Source organism: Pinus tabuliformis, chromosome 8 (genome assembly GCF_031772625.1).
Source record: "Pinus tabuliformis cultivar Carrire ecotype Pingquan chromosome 8, CPIR1, whole genome shotgun sequence".
NCBI classification, from domain to species: Eukaryota; Viridiplantae; Streptophyta; class Pinopsida; order Pinales; family Pinaceae; genus Pinus; species Pinus tabuliformis.
The window spans coordinates 703,300,467-703,315,844 of record NC_142294.1 but is presented as its reverse complement, the minus strand read 5'-3'; positions in this window follow the sequence as shown (position 1 = coordinate 703,315,844).

The following is a 15,378-nucleotide window of genomic DNA, read 5'->3' as shown; positions in this document are numbered from 1 at the left end:
TAGTTTTTCCCGCACAATCCTTCTCTTTGCATGGTTTCACTTGATGAAAATTTATTTTTGAAAAATGTTTGGTATTTTAGGTATGATCTTTCAAATTTTCAAGATTTTACTTCTGACCGGATTCAAGAATCTTTTTTTTAATTTATTCATATTCATGCAAATCTCTCGCATCAAACTCAAGTTTGGAATGTGTGTCTCTCATAGAGTCATGGAATTGCAAAGTTGATCATTTCAAAGGCTATATTTGGCTGAAGGAATCATGCCTATCAGAAACTTATATTGCAAATCTTCCCCTTCATCACACATAAAGTCCTCTTAAGTAATAATGAATGCATGAGTTATCGCACGAATCAAGTTCTTCTCTGTTCACCATGTCCTGACTAGTCTCATGTATTTGTTGTGCTGACATCCCTTTTAAATTATTTTCATGATTATGATGCTTGCACAGTTTGTCACCAGTTACAGGAAAATGATTTGTCACATTTGGCTTGCGAGGAACTTGGTTCGATTGTTCAGAGCATTCGCAGAATTGTTCAAATTGATTTATCTTCATTTATTACAAACTAGGAATCTGATGCTTTAATCAGCTCATCTTATCATTATTTTTTCTTTGATGACTGTCATTCATGTTATCATTTTCCCACCAGTATATCTAATGGCATTTGTTTTACATCCTTCGATCTTCATCATTCAACATCTCACTATTCGGATTTTTGTCGAGCGGTTGAGGCACTTCAATCTCCACTAATGGTTATGTTAGGTCCTCATTGTCTCGACATGACTGCTGAATATGATCAGATCTATTTTCCCTCACAAGATTCTCATTATAATCTCATGCCTCTAATTGAAAATATGCCTTTTCAAATATTTCGGGGTTTTCAAGAGGATCATCATGAATTTTATGATCCAACCGCTGAATGGTTGGAGCAATCTTACTCAGAAAGCTCCATTGCAATAAATAGGTTTCAGCCTTTTCTCATGCTTGCTAAGCAAGATGACACAAAAGAAGGTGCATTTGCAAAAAGTCTTTGAGTTTTGTCTGATTATGCTTTCTATCGGAGAGGTAAGAATGTGAATTGGATTAAAGTAGTGGTTGTGACACATCTTTCTTCCCATGTGCAAGACCTTTAATTTTTTGTGCAAATGATTAAAGCTCTAATATTTTCTCTTGCACATTGCTTTATATCTATTTTAATTGATCTTATCTTTTTGATTGCAAGTCGGGAACGATTACAGTGGCTACACTGTAAATTCCATTATACGTGACCTCGACCTTCTAGTTGCTAGGTTAGGAGTAGGATTAGTTGCATCTTATTTTTCCTTCTATTGCACCCATCCCATATTGCTCTCTTTAGTCTCTCATATTTTCTTACTTTTCTCTTACATTATCCTTTGGTTTAGGTTCTTTTTCTTGGTTTCTGGTTTTGTGTCCTTTTTGTGTGATGTCTTTCCTTTCGTCTTGTTTCCTTTGTTTTATTTCTTTTTGTTTGGCTCCTTTTGTTTTCATCATGGGAATAAGTGTTGTGCCTAGACCTATTTTGGCTTCTTAGTATGTGTTTGGCTTAAATCTATAGAGTCTTGTGACACTTCAACATTTGGCTAACCTCTAGTTTGTCTCCCTTATGTTGGTTACATATTTTGGTCGATGAAGTTCTCACAAAAAATATGATCTGTCTACAAGGAGAGTTTTGGTCCAACCATGAACCTGTGTCTACTCAGGAAAACTTATGCCTACAGTCGGTTTTTTGTTTTAGTGTTTACATGCTTATCCAATCAGTAGAAGAGGAGAAGGGGAAAAATCTAAATGAGAAAACCTAAATCAAAGGTCTCTATATGATTTTTTGAAGGAAAAACCTCTTCTACTCTCAATAAGTCGAGATCCCTCTTCTACCCAAAACTGAATAAGTGTCGATGAAAAGTCCTCTTTAAAATAAATAAATAAAGGTGAAATAAGAGAAAGGTTTGCTACGCAGATAGATGAAGAAAGAAACTCTGTCGAGGTAGTGTCCAAGCTCGCTGGCAGCAAAGCAATGTTTGTGTTCATGAATGACTCTGCAAGGGTATTTTCCAAGCCTTTTGGCAGCAGAGCAACACCATAGATGAAATATTATACTTTGAAAATCTTAAGCTCATCAGCTACACTAGCCTTCCCAACTCCAAACATTGTGATATCGTTGAATCTTATGTTGTGTTCAACTAAGAAGGCATAAATGGGATCGTTTCTATTCATGGGGTAAGTGGCGAGACCAAAGTAATCTGCAAAATGAATCAATACTCCCTAAAGAACTGAGGCCCTACACAGAAGAAGTTAACCGAGGCAGAGAAGATAGAATTCTATCAATGTGTCGCCAAGTGTTTTAGCTGCTACAATACCCTCCAAAATTTTGGCTTACACTCAATTTTGGAGCCTTCCTTGGTCTTGCATATTGTTTTCCAAACACCAAAGCTCATTTTGTGTACATCCTTGAAGTATTTTTGTCCCCATTGCAAGTTTCGGAAATTGTCGTCTTTTGGCATGATTGGTTGTCGCACATTGTGTAGAATCCCGTTCTGATGGTTTCAAGGGTCTATCTTTGTGTATATGAGTTGTTCCAACTATGTAAACATGCTTCACACTCATTCACAAAGTTTAAATCACTATCGCACAAGTGTCGTCACGTTCATCGCAAAGTGTATCTTAAGTGTCACACTTGTCGTAAATGGTCATAAATTTGTCACACGGAGGGAAATGAATCATTCATGTGGCCTGGGTGATCTATATTGTTGTGTCATAAAGTATTCTAAGTGTGATATCATGGTCGAAGTCTTATCATTGTTCACATCAGTCTAACCGGCCTTACACTTAGCCATTTCTGAAAATGCTTCCTGACTAAGAAACTTGGCTTCACCTGCTCAATGAACTATACATTGTGTAGTTTTAGTCCTCTAGTTGTGACCTTTCCCCTTGGCACTACACAATGCACAGTTCCTTCCCCCCACAATTGCTTCACTATGCAGTTTCTGTGCTCAATCTCTGGCCTTGGCCTCTAGAATTTCGCAATCCCTTCTCTCAGCCTATCCCTAACTACGCACTACACAATCACAAGCCTCAAGCTCATTCCCTAAGCCTATGAATTGTGCAATTGTGAAATTTCCCATCCTCCCTTGTCTCCCAAAACTACGCAGTGTGTTCACTCAGTGTCCATCCCCTCAACCTACCTCACTATCTCCCAGAATTTCACAGTTTTCTCCCTCAGTCTAGCCTGGACTATGCACTACACAATCTCAAGGCTCAAGCCTCAGCGCTAAGCTCTTGAAATGTGAAATTGTACAGTCACCTGGGCTCATCTATTCTCCAGAATTGCGCAATAGGTTGATCCAACGCCTTACCCTAATCTCGTCATCCTTAGCTCCCAAACTGTGCAGTTTTCTCCCTCGGTCCAACTTGAACTGCGTATTGCACAATCTCAAGGCTCAAGCAGCACCCCTGGCTATGCAACTACGCAGTCACTAAGCCCTCTCCCCTAAACCGTCACCTGGTTCTGGCTCAGTTAATGGATCAGAATGCATTATCTTAGAATAGGAGGTTTCCGAACTTATGTCGTCTCATCATGAGTGAATTGCAAATATAGGTACCTTACCATGCTATGGTGAGATGATGAAGAAATGGATGAAGGAGGGAACGTGCTGAAAGACACTATTGTAGTTGAACATGCAAGTTGATCAATCAAGAGAAAGAAAAGGGACATTAGTTTGTAGGCACTCAACACACAGCAGCAGCAACGGCTTGACACAGCCACATCATCAAGCAATCCATGTCAATAGTGTCATGTCATGTCATGTCGTGAGTTGTCATATGCCACATCGTCATTATGGATCATGTAAATGGTATTCAAAATTTATTGTGAAGTGGAAGTCTAAAGGACACACATGGAATATAAAGAGTCATATAAGTTGAAAAGTCATAGGAATTCAAACAGTCATGAGGGTAGTCAAAGAGTCACAAGGAAGGGGAAGCATCACCCCTTGATTATATATACTCCCTCACTATGTGAGCAAAGGACTTTTCACCTTGGCTCCTCCCGCAAGGCATTAGAGAGATAAGCTAGTTCTTTTGAGGAGAAAGGAGTGGCTCCAACGCTCCACTATTGGAGCTAGTGGTGTTCATTGTATACATGTGTCTTGGGAATTTTACTTAATATCAGAAGCCCTATGGGCTAGTATGTTCTTCATGCATCAATTATGGATATTGTGTGAATGTTTGTAATTCATGTTTGCTTTCATCTATGCCAAAGTAGTTGAACTATTTCGGTTATTTTGGTACTTATCATATTGATAATGTGTTGTAATTTCTATTATTGTTGTCACATCCTCGTGGACTATTCCACTAGATATTAGATAGATCTTCCTCATTATATTGGTTTCAATGATCATCGAATCTTTGTGAACTATTTTGCTTGATGTTGTATGAACATTTCTTGTTCATGTGTGTCTCTACTAGGGTGGTACTACTGCCTCTCTCTTAGAGGCTCACTTTTCCTCCCCTCCAAGTGAAATAACTTTGACACACATACGATCAAACAATCACCAGGCACACCCCCCTTGCTTTTCAAAGGCACCACACATTCCTCTCTCTTGCTGACAGTTAGAGCCAAGAAAAATATATAAGAATACATGGCAACCAAACCAATATTCCAGATGGGGCTCCTACTCCAAAGGATGTGAGGTCTAATTGTGACTTCACATCGGGGAGACCCCTTTGTTAATGGATTTTCGGCACCATCAACAAGATGAGATTTACATCTTATATTCTTTTATTGGGAATAAACCATCTATATTAATGATCTAGGTGATTAGGAATAAACTATCTATATTAGTGATATAGATGATCTAATTTGTAAGTCTTAAGGCTATAAATTGATTTAAATTATATAATTAAAATTTATTTTTATGTTTATATAATTACATAAAATATAATAATTTTATGGAGTTGTGATGTGGACTTGGTTTGGTAATCGTTCGCTCTTTTTCATGAATTTCCTCCTTTTCTTATTCTGAAGTTACTTCTTCCTCCTCTAGAACCTCTTTTGCTTATTGTTCTATGGTGTTTCTGATTTAATTTCTTCTTGCGCCTTGTAATTTTCTTCTTGAGACTGCAAGAACTCAAAAGGGTTTTCCAATATCGATGTCGCATTTCTACCACGCATGGATTGGGTTTTACATGCTACTAAAATTCCTATATTCTTGCCCTTTTTTTGGGTTTTCCATTGCTCTTCTTGACCTGTTATTGTATCCACCCCTTTACCAAATTGAGACTGCTTGCAATCCCTTGCAAAATGGCCATATTTATGGAAATACCTGCATTTGAAAGGTCATTGATCATAATCAAGAGTCTGATAATGGGACCATTCTCCTTGTGTGAGATTTATTTCTAAGGGAAACCATTTTTCCATATCCACCTTCGCGCAAATTTTTTCACATCGAAATATTTCCCCAACCTATTTCCCATTACTCGTAGACAATCATCACTCTAGCATGAAAGAAGAAGCCAAGGGAGCTTGACCCAAACAGGAACTGAATTTGGGATATATTCATCTGGATCAAATCCAGTGACCATTTTTTCAAATATATACCTCTGGTCCTAAAAAAACAAGGTTCATCTTTAAAAATTACATCTTTATCTTCTTTAAATTCAAATAAGAAGGCAAAGAACCTGTTTCCAAGCGCATACATCCCAATATTACCTTTCAATAGCTTCCATGTTTTCTCCAACCATAACTCTATGGATCTTGGGGACAACCACATCCTTGTGAACTTCCCCACTAAAGCACGTTCTGAATATGCCAAGGAATTCCTTTGAATACCCATGGGAATAGTCTCCACCTTATTCAAAAAATTTGTATGCACCTTAGATATAAGTTTTTTGGAGAGTGAAGCTACAAGGTCCTAGAAGGCCGCAACTTCATCCGCTGGCAAGGGAACAACCCTTTTTGAAGCAGCCATTTCAAACCAAAGATCGCACCTGCTTAAAAACGAGAGCAAAGGTACATACGTAGTGAATCCGTGAGATCTCGTACGACTATGACAAAGCAACAACCACACATTGTCAGCTAATTGCCCAGCAATTCACACAGAGGAAACCTTGTTCTAGTTTTACGATGTCACCTTCACAACAAACATGAATTTGCCATGGATCTACAAAAAAACATTATGGCGGCTAGGGAAAATCTTACTGCCATAAGCTATACGCTATATAGCTCTGCTTCATTCTTAACTCAAAGCTTGAAAAAAAATAATAAATAAATAAATATTGTTAATATGAAGTTTTCTATGCTTATTAATTTAATTTAATTCTAAAATTCTAAAATATGATGGTTACCAATATAAGCTATTATTTTAAATTATATATATATATATATATATATATATATATATATATATATATATATATATATATATATATATATATTATTGTTTATTAATTAAATTTATCAATATGTTTTAAACTATTATTGTTATTAATATGAATTATTATTATTTTACTATGATATTTATATTATACATTAAAAAAAAATGATTTTAATTTTATGAATAAAAATAAAATTACAATAGAATAAATTAAATTGACTTATTATTTTATTTTTGTTACTATTTTTTAATAAATATTATTATTATTATTAAACACTTCTCAACACAATAATAATATAACTATTTATTTAAATTTTAAAATTATAATAATATAAATTATTTTAATTTAAATAAAATAAGTTTTTCGTATTAAAAAAGTAATAATTACAACTTTAATATAAATATAAAATCCCCCGATGGGGTTGACCTTCCAGGCGTACACTTGTCACATGAGCGCCCATTGGGGCTCATCCCACCTCCATGCACACATTTAACTCTCGATCATGTGTCGACCCCGCATTCATTCCAGGCGAGTGTTGAGACTGCTCGCACACTCTAGAGTTAAATACATGGGTAGGCGAGCTTGGTGCTCTAGTTTAGTCGATTGGGCGATGAATTTTAGTAGCGAAGAGAATAGAGGTGTGCACGACGGGTTCCATGGTGACTCAATGGGCTCACGGCCTTGGATGAGAAGTGGCATGGATGTTTGTGTTCGGTTGGCTTGGGTCGGAGCTGGATTGTTGGGGTGTCACTAGTGGTTTGGGTGCCCATCAGGACTAGGGGTCACTATTTTTATTTTCTCTAGCTCTCAAGGTTGTGTTGTTGTTTCCAGTGGGTTCAGTGGGAGGTGGAATCTGTTTTCCCCACCCAACCCCTTGGACTAGGTCGATGCAGGCTCCTCCCATGTTATTGATTATGTCTTCTAGTTGCTGGTATGTTTTCAACTGGGGCATCAAGTTCATGTTTTCGGTTATTATTCTTGTTATTGCAGGTGATGTGAGGAATTTCCCCCGACCCTCCCTTTTAGTCGGCGGCTCTTTCTTGACATTCTCAACATGCCCCGCCAACAGGGTCGACCTCACCGAGAGGGGAAGGAAACACTTCCGTGCAGGGCGTCCTGAGCTAGGTCATAGCTCGTCCTCGAACAATTCGACCAATCGGGAAACAAAGGAAGTTGCAGTTATCTCTCTAGCTCGCTCTCCAAGTCACATAGAGGCTCCTGCTACCATGGAGTCCATCATTGAGCAGCTTCGAAATATTCAACTCAACATGGACATTCTCAGGGACAAGCAATGTAAAGACCAAAATGAGATCATGGCATATATCAACGACATCCAATATAGTTAACGTGAAATTCTAGATCAATTGGAAAGCCTTCACCGCAGCCACCATCGCACCAATGACCACCTTTGTAGCCTGGAAGCACGGGTGGAACAAGTAGATTTCGATATGCATAATCGTGTTGGCTACTTTGCAGCTCCCTCTATAATGCCCCTCCTTGATATGCTACTAGCAGTTCTGGTCATCTTCTTGTTTTTTCTTAGTATGCTAAGGCTACAATGCCTCTTGGAAATAATAGTGGTCAACTATCTTCTATGTTTCCTCCAGCCCCCAATCTCAACAAGTATGGTCGGAATGAAAGAAAAAAATTGTCGAGATAATCTTTGGAAACAATATTTTCTAAAAACCTAATAAAATATTTTTGAACCACAAGAATATACATGTAAAATACCAATGTAATAAAAAATATCATCATAAAATCAGCATAAACATTCTACCCACACCATAGGACACCAAAGTTTCTAACCATGTAATAGAATACAAACCATGCACATTGTTGACCACATAACTAATTAAAAAATAATATTAAATTCTATACGAGATAAATTTATTACAACTTTAATATAAATATCAAATATCAATATAATAAAAAATATCATCATAAAATCAACCTAAGCATTCTACCCACACCATGTGGCACTAAAGTTTCTAAACATGTAACCATGGACATGGTTGACTTGGTAGCTAATTAAAAAATAATATTAAGTTCTATACAAGATAATTCAATATAATCATATTAAGTTCTATACAAGATAATTCAATATAATCAAGGATGATAGGCTAGATTAAGAATGATTATTTATATATTTGTTTTTATTTCATATAGAAAAATAAAATTTATTTTCTTTAAGAATTTTTAAATATAATATAAAAATATTTTATTAAAAATAGATTAATGTTATATTATAATAAGTATTTTATGGTTATATTTATAAAATTTATTAGTAATAAATTATACATACTTAAATATAGTTATTTATAAAAGGTAAAATATAATTTTTATAAATAAGGATTATTATTATTATTCAATTTTTAAGTTCACGACTAAGTCAGACACTAAAGTGGTGTATGAGACTTTTTTGTTTGTGGGATAAGGGACTTATTTTGGGGTAGCAATTTGACTATTAAGTCTATGAAGAGATACATACTCTACCCCTCTGATTTTGAACTTGTGACCTCTTAGGAAGAAATATAATTTTCATAAATAAGGATTATTATTATTATTCAATTTTAAGTTCACGATTAAGTTAGACACCAAAGTGGTGTATGAGACTTTTTTGTTTGTGGGAGAAGGGACTTATTTTCGAGCAGTAATTTGACTATTAAGTCTATGAAGAGATACATACTCTACCCCTCTAATTTTGAACCTATGATTTCTTAAGAAAAAATACATGCTCTTAATTATTAGGCCCACTCAAGCTGTATGAGGCCCACTCAAATTGCATTAAGCCCACTAAATAATTATGGAATAGCCATTTATAATTATATTTATAAGGCTATCATGAAGAATGGAATTTAAGATTTGTTAAAATTATGACATAAAATGGACCACATAATGACAAGTATTCATGGAATTTAAGATTGGTTAAAATTATGACATGAAATGGACCACATAATGACAGGTTGTCGTTTTCTAGGTTGTGAGCAATCAAGTTGTTTTGAAATAATATTATATTATAAGAACCTACAAAGGCTTGAAAACAAAGAATGGACTCTCAAAGTTAGGAGAATACAGAGGTGAAGATTCCTTATCAGGAATTCATGGAGGTATGTATCAAGACTCTCCCCTTTCTAATATCGATGTTTGGATGTTTGGAATAGCGTTTAGAGTGAAGAACCATTCTAAGAGATACTTGAGTAAGTGTTGAGTGTAGGATTGGACTCTACAATTAGGAGAATAGTTGATTAGTCTTTGTTAGCATTCTTTATCATCAATTTATAAAGGTATCTATCATCATTGTCAATTTTTAGGTTAACAAGTAAGGTGAAAGAAACATTGTTGGATTGTTTGCATCTTATTTAGACACATTTTTGTGTGAATTTGAATTTATATTTATAAAGAAAAGGTGTTGAGTTTTGATCAGTGATGTTGTATTAAAATATATTTATATGTAAAGATAAAATACTGATGATATGAATATTTTGTTGGATATATTAGATATTTATAATTTTAAGTAGTATTATTATATTATATTATAATATAATATTGATGATATGAATATTTTGTTAGAGATATTAGTTATTTATAATTAAAAAATTAATTTATAAATTTTAATATTATTATATTATTATATTTATTTTTATAGAAATAATATAAGATATATAGTTTTATATTTTAATTTGATATTTTGGTTAAAATGAAAAATTATTATTTTATTAAATATTATTATAAATTTAAGTTTTGTTTTTTTTATTTTTTTTAAATGTTTTTCTTTCGTTTAAACTTTAATTCAAAAAATAACATTTATAGAAAAAAATCATAATCACAATCATAAAATATATTAATATATTAACCAGACTTTGTAAATGATAACTCTAAGTAAAAGGGCCTACACGACATCATATTGAAACCATTAAAACCACCCAGCATAATAAAGAAATTAGACCCAAAAAAATTTAAACAAGACAAGGTACTAGTTAATAATGTCACGCTTAATGATAAGTGTCCATCAAAAAAAAACTCCTCCATACATAATTGTTTTATAATGGATGATATTATAGTTGGTTGGTTTGGTTTACACTAACGATTAAATCTCTTCTTTCCATATGAATACTTGTATTATGTTTAATATAAAATTAGATTTCATAAATAATAATATAAATTTAATTTAGATTTAGATTTAATAATAATATTAATTTAATTTAATTTGTATGGGTGTGAGGATTAAGTATTATATTTTAATTTTAATTTTATTATGGTAATTTGATAATTTTGGGTTATTATTTTGGGATGGAGAAAATTTGGAGTCAGTGGTACATGTGGTTATTATCAAGGTAGTTACAGACAGCATGTTTTAATTGTGATACTTATGACTTTTTGCTAACAGTTTTTTATACGAATTTCTTAGTGGGCTCAAGGTGGTGGAAGAAAGGTTATCATGTGATTGTCGTTCTTCAATTGTTGAGACCTTTGTGTTGTTTGTGGTCTCAAATGGTTGCATAAAGGTTATCATGTGACCGTCATTCTTCAATTGTTAAGACCCTCCTTTTGTTTGCGGTCTCAAGCAGTTGCAGTGAACGATAGGCTGGTTAAATTGGGTATTTTCTCCATTCCTCAATTACTCTTACTGGTTCAGTAATACCTTGTCTTGCAACATTGGGTACCATTACTCCCTTACACTTATAACAGTGGGAAACTATGTTGGTTTTTTAATTTTTTTCCTGGAATGCCTATGATGTCCATGTTTTTTGTGTTATTCTTACACAATTCTAGGTCGTGTCCCCTGTTTAAATTAGTGGCAGTACTTTCTTCCGTGACCTCCCACAGTTTTGACCCAACAAGCATTTCTTTCAATTTCCCAGTACTAGTATGTGGTGTATGGTATCAAGGAACTTTCTCAATCTGGTTCTAATAGGTTTCTAGTCTTTCGTCACCCTCTGGTATATCAAAGCATACCAACCCTCTTGTGTTTTGATTTTCAAGTTTTTTGGTCTCGGTAAAGTTATTTTGTGGTAAGTCTTTGTCTATTAGAAAGTGGTTAGTCTTCCACAACTGCAATCACTTCACAGTCCTCAAACTTGTCTATAAGCAACCCAGTGGCCATGGTGTGAGTTGCTTGTCCTTCTGCCAATTACCATCAACTTGTTTGCGTCATCGCTGCAGAGGTGTTTTCATTCGGAGGTCCAATGTCTTTCACTCTACCAGTCGTTACATATGCCTCTTATGTTTGCTTGGTCCTTCCAAGGAGCACTCTTATAGTCAATTATTATCTCAGGGGTTTGGAGTCTCGGTTGTGTGTTTTGTTGGAAGGTAACCTATGGAAATGGCACAGTGGCAACAACACCCCAGTTGTCGGGGAGGTGTTTAGAGGGTATCCTCATCCAAACATTGTTGGTTGTGATGCGGCTCCACTGGAAGTCAAAAAGGAGATTTTGCACTTGGAAGCAAGGGAGTTTGGGGACTGAATGTCCCTGATTCTAAAATTAGTAGCAGCTCTCTAGAATGGGTTCTCGTTCCCAAGAAATTCAAGAAGAGAAGACTGCAATTTCTCCATTCCATCACCCTACATCGGCAGATGGAAACATTGCTTAGCATGGTAAACGGGACAAATAAGTGGATAACTACAAGCTCTTTGTTGGACAAGAGGATATCAAGAGAATTATGTGGGGCATTAGATATGACCTAGATGATATAGTGGTCTACTTGAACAGAGTGGAAAAGTTCATGGTTTCTGACTCAGGGACATAATCAAATGATCACCAGGTTGAGGATGCAGTGATCAATGTTCCACCTCTAAACAATGTTCCGCCATTGCACACTACAAATGAAAACTCTCCTCCTCTCTCTCCAATTATCATTATGGACTAGCATGTCCCTTATGTCTACTTTTTTTAACACTAAGTTTATGGTCTATTTACAGTTGTTGATAGCTATCTCCTACTTTTGTAAATTTGTTTTGTCACAATGATTGTAGCTTTCAGATTAATCTCTTCGATCTCACTGTCATAGTTTTGTTTGTGAATATAACTCCAAAAATTTTACACATATATCTTAGCTCAAAAAAATGTCTCAATAATCTTATGATCAGTCATGAGGAACATAAAGTTTTATTTTTTTAATCTTTTTGTCATCATTAAAAATCTATGAACTAAATTTTCGAGGAAAGAAAAAAACAACTCTACCATTTTTAAAATAAATAAAATATTATACAAACTTAAATCTCTTTTTATCTTATTTCCTTAATTATACCTAAATAACATTTATACACATTCATATTTTTTAACAATTACTAACTTAAAATTAATTCCATAATCCAGATACTATCGCTTTTTTCGAGCATTATGCAGTGGTACGTTTATAAGGTTGGTTTTGATAGAAACACGACATTCTTTTTCATCAAAAAGAGATTTAATAGTAACCAAACTTGTGATCATAAGTTTTCTTTATAGGCACACAAACTTTTTAATTATTACCGGCCCATTAAAATAAATTAACATGAAAGCAAGGTATTACTTTAATAATGCGTGTACCTTTGTCCCCCTTTCAATTCCAAATATTAATTAATTCAAATTAAAAATGTTCAAATCATAATAAATTAATGGTAAGGAGTTGAAAAGTGTATATCACGGTTTTTTATGTTCGTCAATGTCGTATTGAAATATGCAACATTTTGGGAACCTATCAAAAGTCAAAATTATTATATAACCCAAACATTTATATTCGTCACTGTCGTATTGAAATATGTAACATTTTGGGAATATATCAAAAGTCAAAATTATTATATAACCCAAACAAAAAAGGCAATGTGAATGGTTGGTTTTTTAATTTATTTTCTAAAAGATGTGGATAAATGTTGTTCATACTATTGTTGAGGTAAAATGTGGATAAATGTTTTTTATGTTATTCAAAATATATGCTCATTTTAATTCATAAATTGAGATAGTAATGATAATATAAATTTAATATTTATGTTGTAATATTTTTTATTATTATTTTTGTAATTATTCGTATTTATATGTAGAATGGAAAATAAAATGGTTGATAGGTTAGTTAATGAAGGATGTTTAGTTCAATTTAATTGATTTCCATATTTTTGTAGTTTTTTACAAATTTTTTCTTCAAATAGGAGTGTTGGATTTTAGTTCAATGGGATTTAAACTCCTCAGATGGGATATTCGAGAAGTGAGAAGAGGGGAGGTGTGTTTCCACTATCCCACAGTGCCAGATGTCGGTGAGATGTGGTAGCATGCCCCCTTATTAGCACATTACTTGTCATGCAGAGTACATGAACCAACATAACGCTCCACCTCCTGGTGATTTGGGTAATGAATCCTTGAAGGGTTTTTATGTCAATGCAGGTGGAAGAAGTTGTGGGAATATCTAGAGATGTTAATAGAGGATGTACTAGGCTATTGGGCAAGCATGTCAAGCCATGACCTCACACTAGAATGGCATTCAAATGGTAGAAAGAAGTGGGTACTTCGTTTCAGATCATGTCCTGGAGAACAAGAATTCATCAGTGTGCATGGTGCAGGGCCTATCTCTAGTGCACTATTTCCAGAATGGGGGTTTTCAGGCACTCCAAAGCCTGAAGGTTCCTATTAGTCAACCCATAATGAGTGAAAGTTAGTCCTCTCCTTCATATAGTCTCGTTTTTAAGGTGTATGTGTATTCTAGTGTCTCTCTCGGCAAGATAAAAAAGGAAAATTTGGCTATGTCAGGTTGTTTCCCTCGCCCTTCTTGTTGTTAAGGCTCACTCCAGGCTTTTCAAGAAGTCTCAAGCTAACTGAATAGCGTTGAAGTGGAAATTTCTATCTCGATTATAATTTGTAAATTTATGCTCATTCTTGACCTCCCTAGCAAGTTGCTTACATGCGGCTACAACTCAAGGTGGCATAGGCTTGTATTTGATTTCTCATATTCACTGGATAATTCTGATGGTCTTTTTGTTGAAAAACTAACATTTTTGTTCCCTCCAAATAGATTTTGATTCAATCATCATGTCACTGTGGTCAAGCCTCACCATAGTTCTTCTGTGGTTGGCATTATGGGGTGGAGTGAGAGCTTCATAAACATAATAGTATTACAAGACCCATAACCTCCTGGTATTGCTCAGCTCTCTAGTATATGACCATCAAGCAATTACGATTGGAGATGGAAATTTGTTGGCACATTGCAACAAATTTTTCAGTTGATGTTCACCATGCCCTGAAAAAGAGCAAGGGTGCATTGAGGAGCAACATATGATAAATAAATGGGGCACTTAAGGGCACAAGTGAGAGCTAAGAGCTCAACTAAAAAAAACAAGGAGATCACTGCTCAACTAGTTCAAGAGGAAATAAATTATATAGAGAGGGAATTTGCATATTAGAGAAGCACTCTCATAGATATAAAGGTCCTAGTAGGGGTGGTGGGTTGGGTTCTGGATGTAGGGCATACTAGAGGTCACCATAATCGGTATATGTACACTATAAACATCTATTATCGTTTAAAATTTCTCCTGGGTAAAGTACTTGTTGACAGGAATGAAATTAAAGAGGATATCCTCTTGACCCTAAATGAGATGTAGAGGCATGTGGTATCAATGGATCGAAGGCTCAGACGTCACGAGAAGCACATGGGAATTCTGCCTGATCTCGGCTACTCTCCAGGTAGCAACAAGGAGCCCATTCCAGTTGAAGCCACCAATTTAGATAAATTTTGGTTAGATGTCTTTCAATTACCCTGTTTTTAATACTTCCATATTTCATTTCTATAGTTTTTGGTTTGAAATGGCCCTATAGGCTTAGCATCTAGTCATAGTAATTCCTTTTTCAAGAGTTTGATCAATACTCTCCTTTGCGATTTTTGAAATAATTGAAGTTTTATATCTAGTCTGGTTTCCCTAGTGGAAGACCAAAACAGGCTTTAGAAGACATGAATGTACACCTCTTATTTAAAGAAATGGTAAAAAAAAACAAACAAACAAAACTTTATAAAATTTGTGTGTA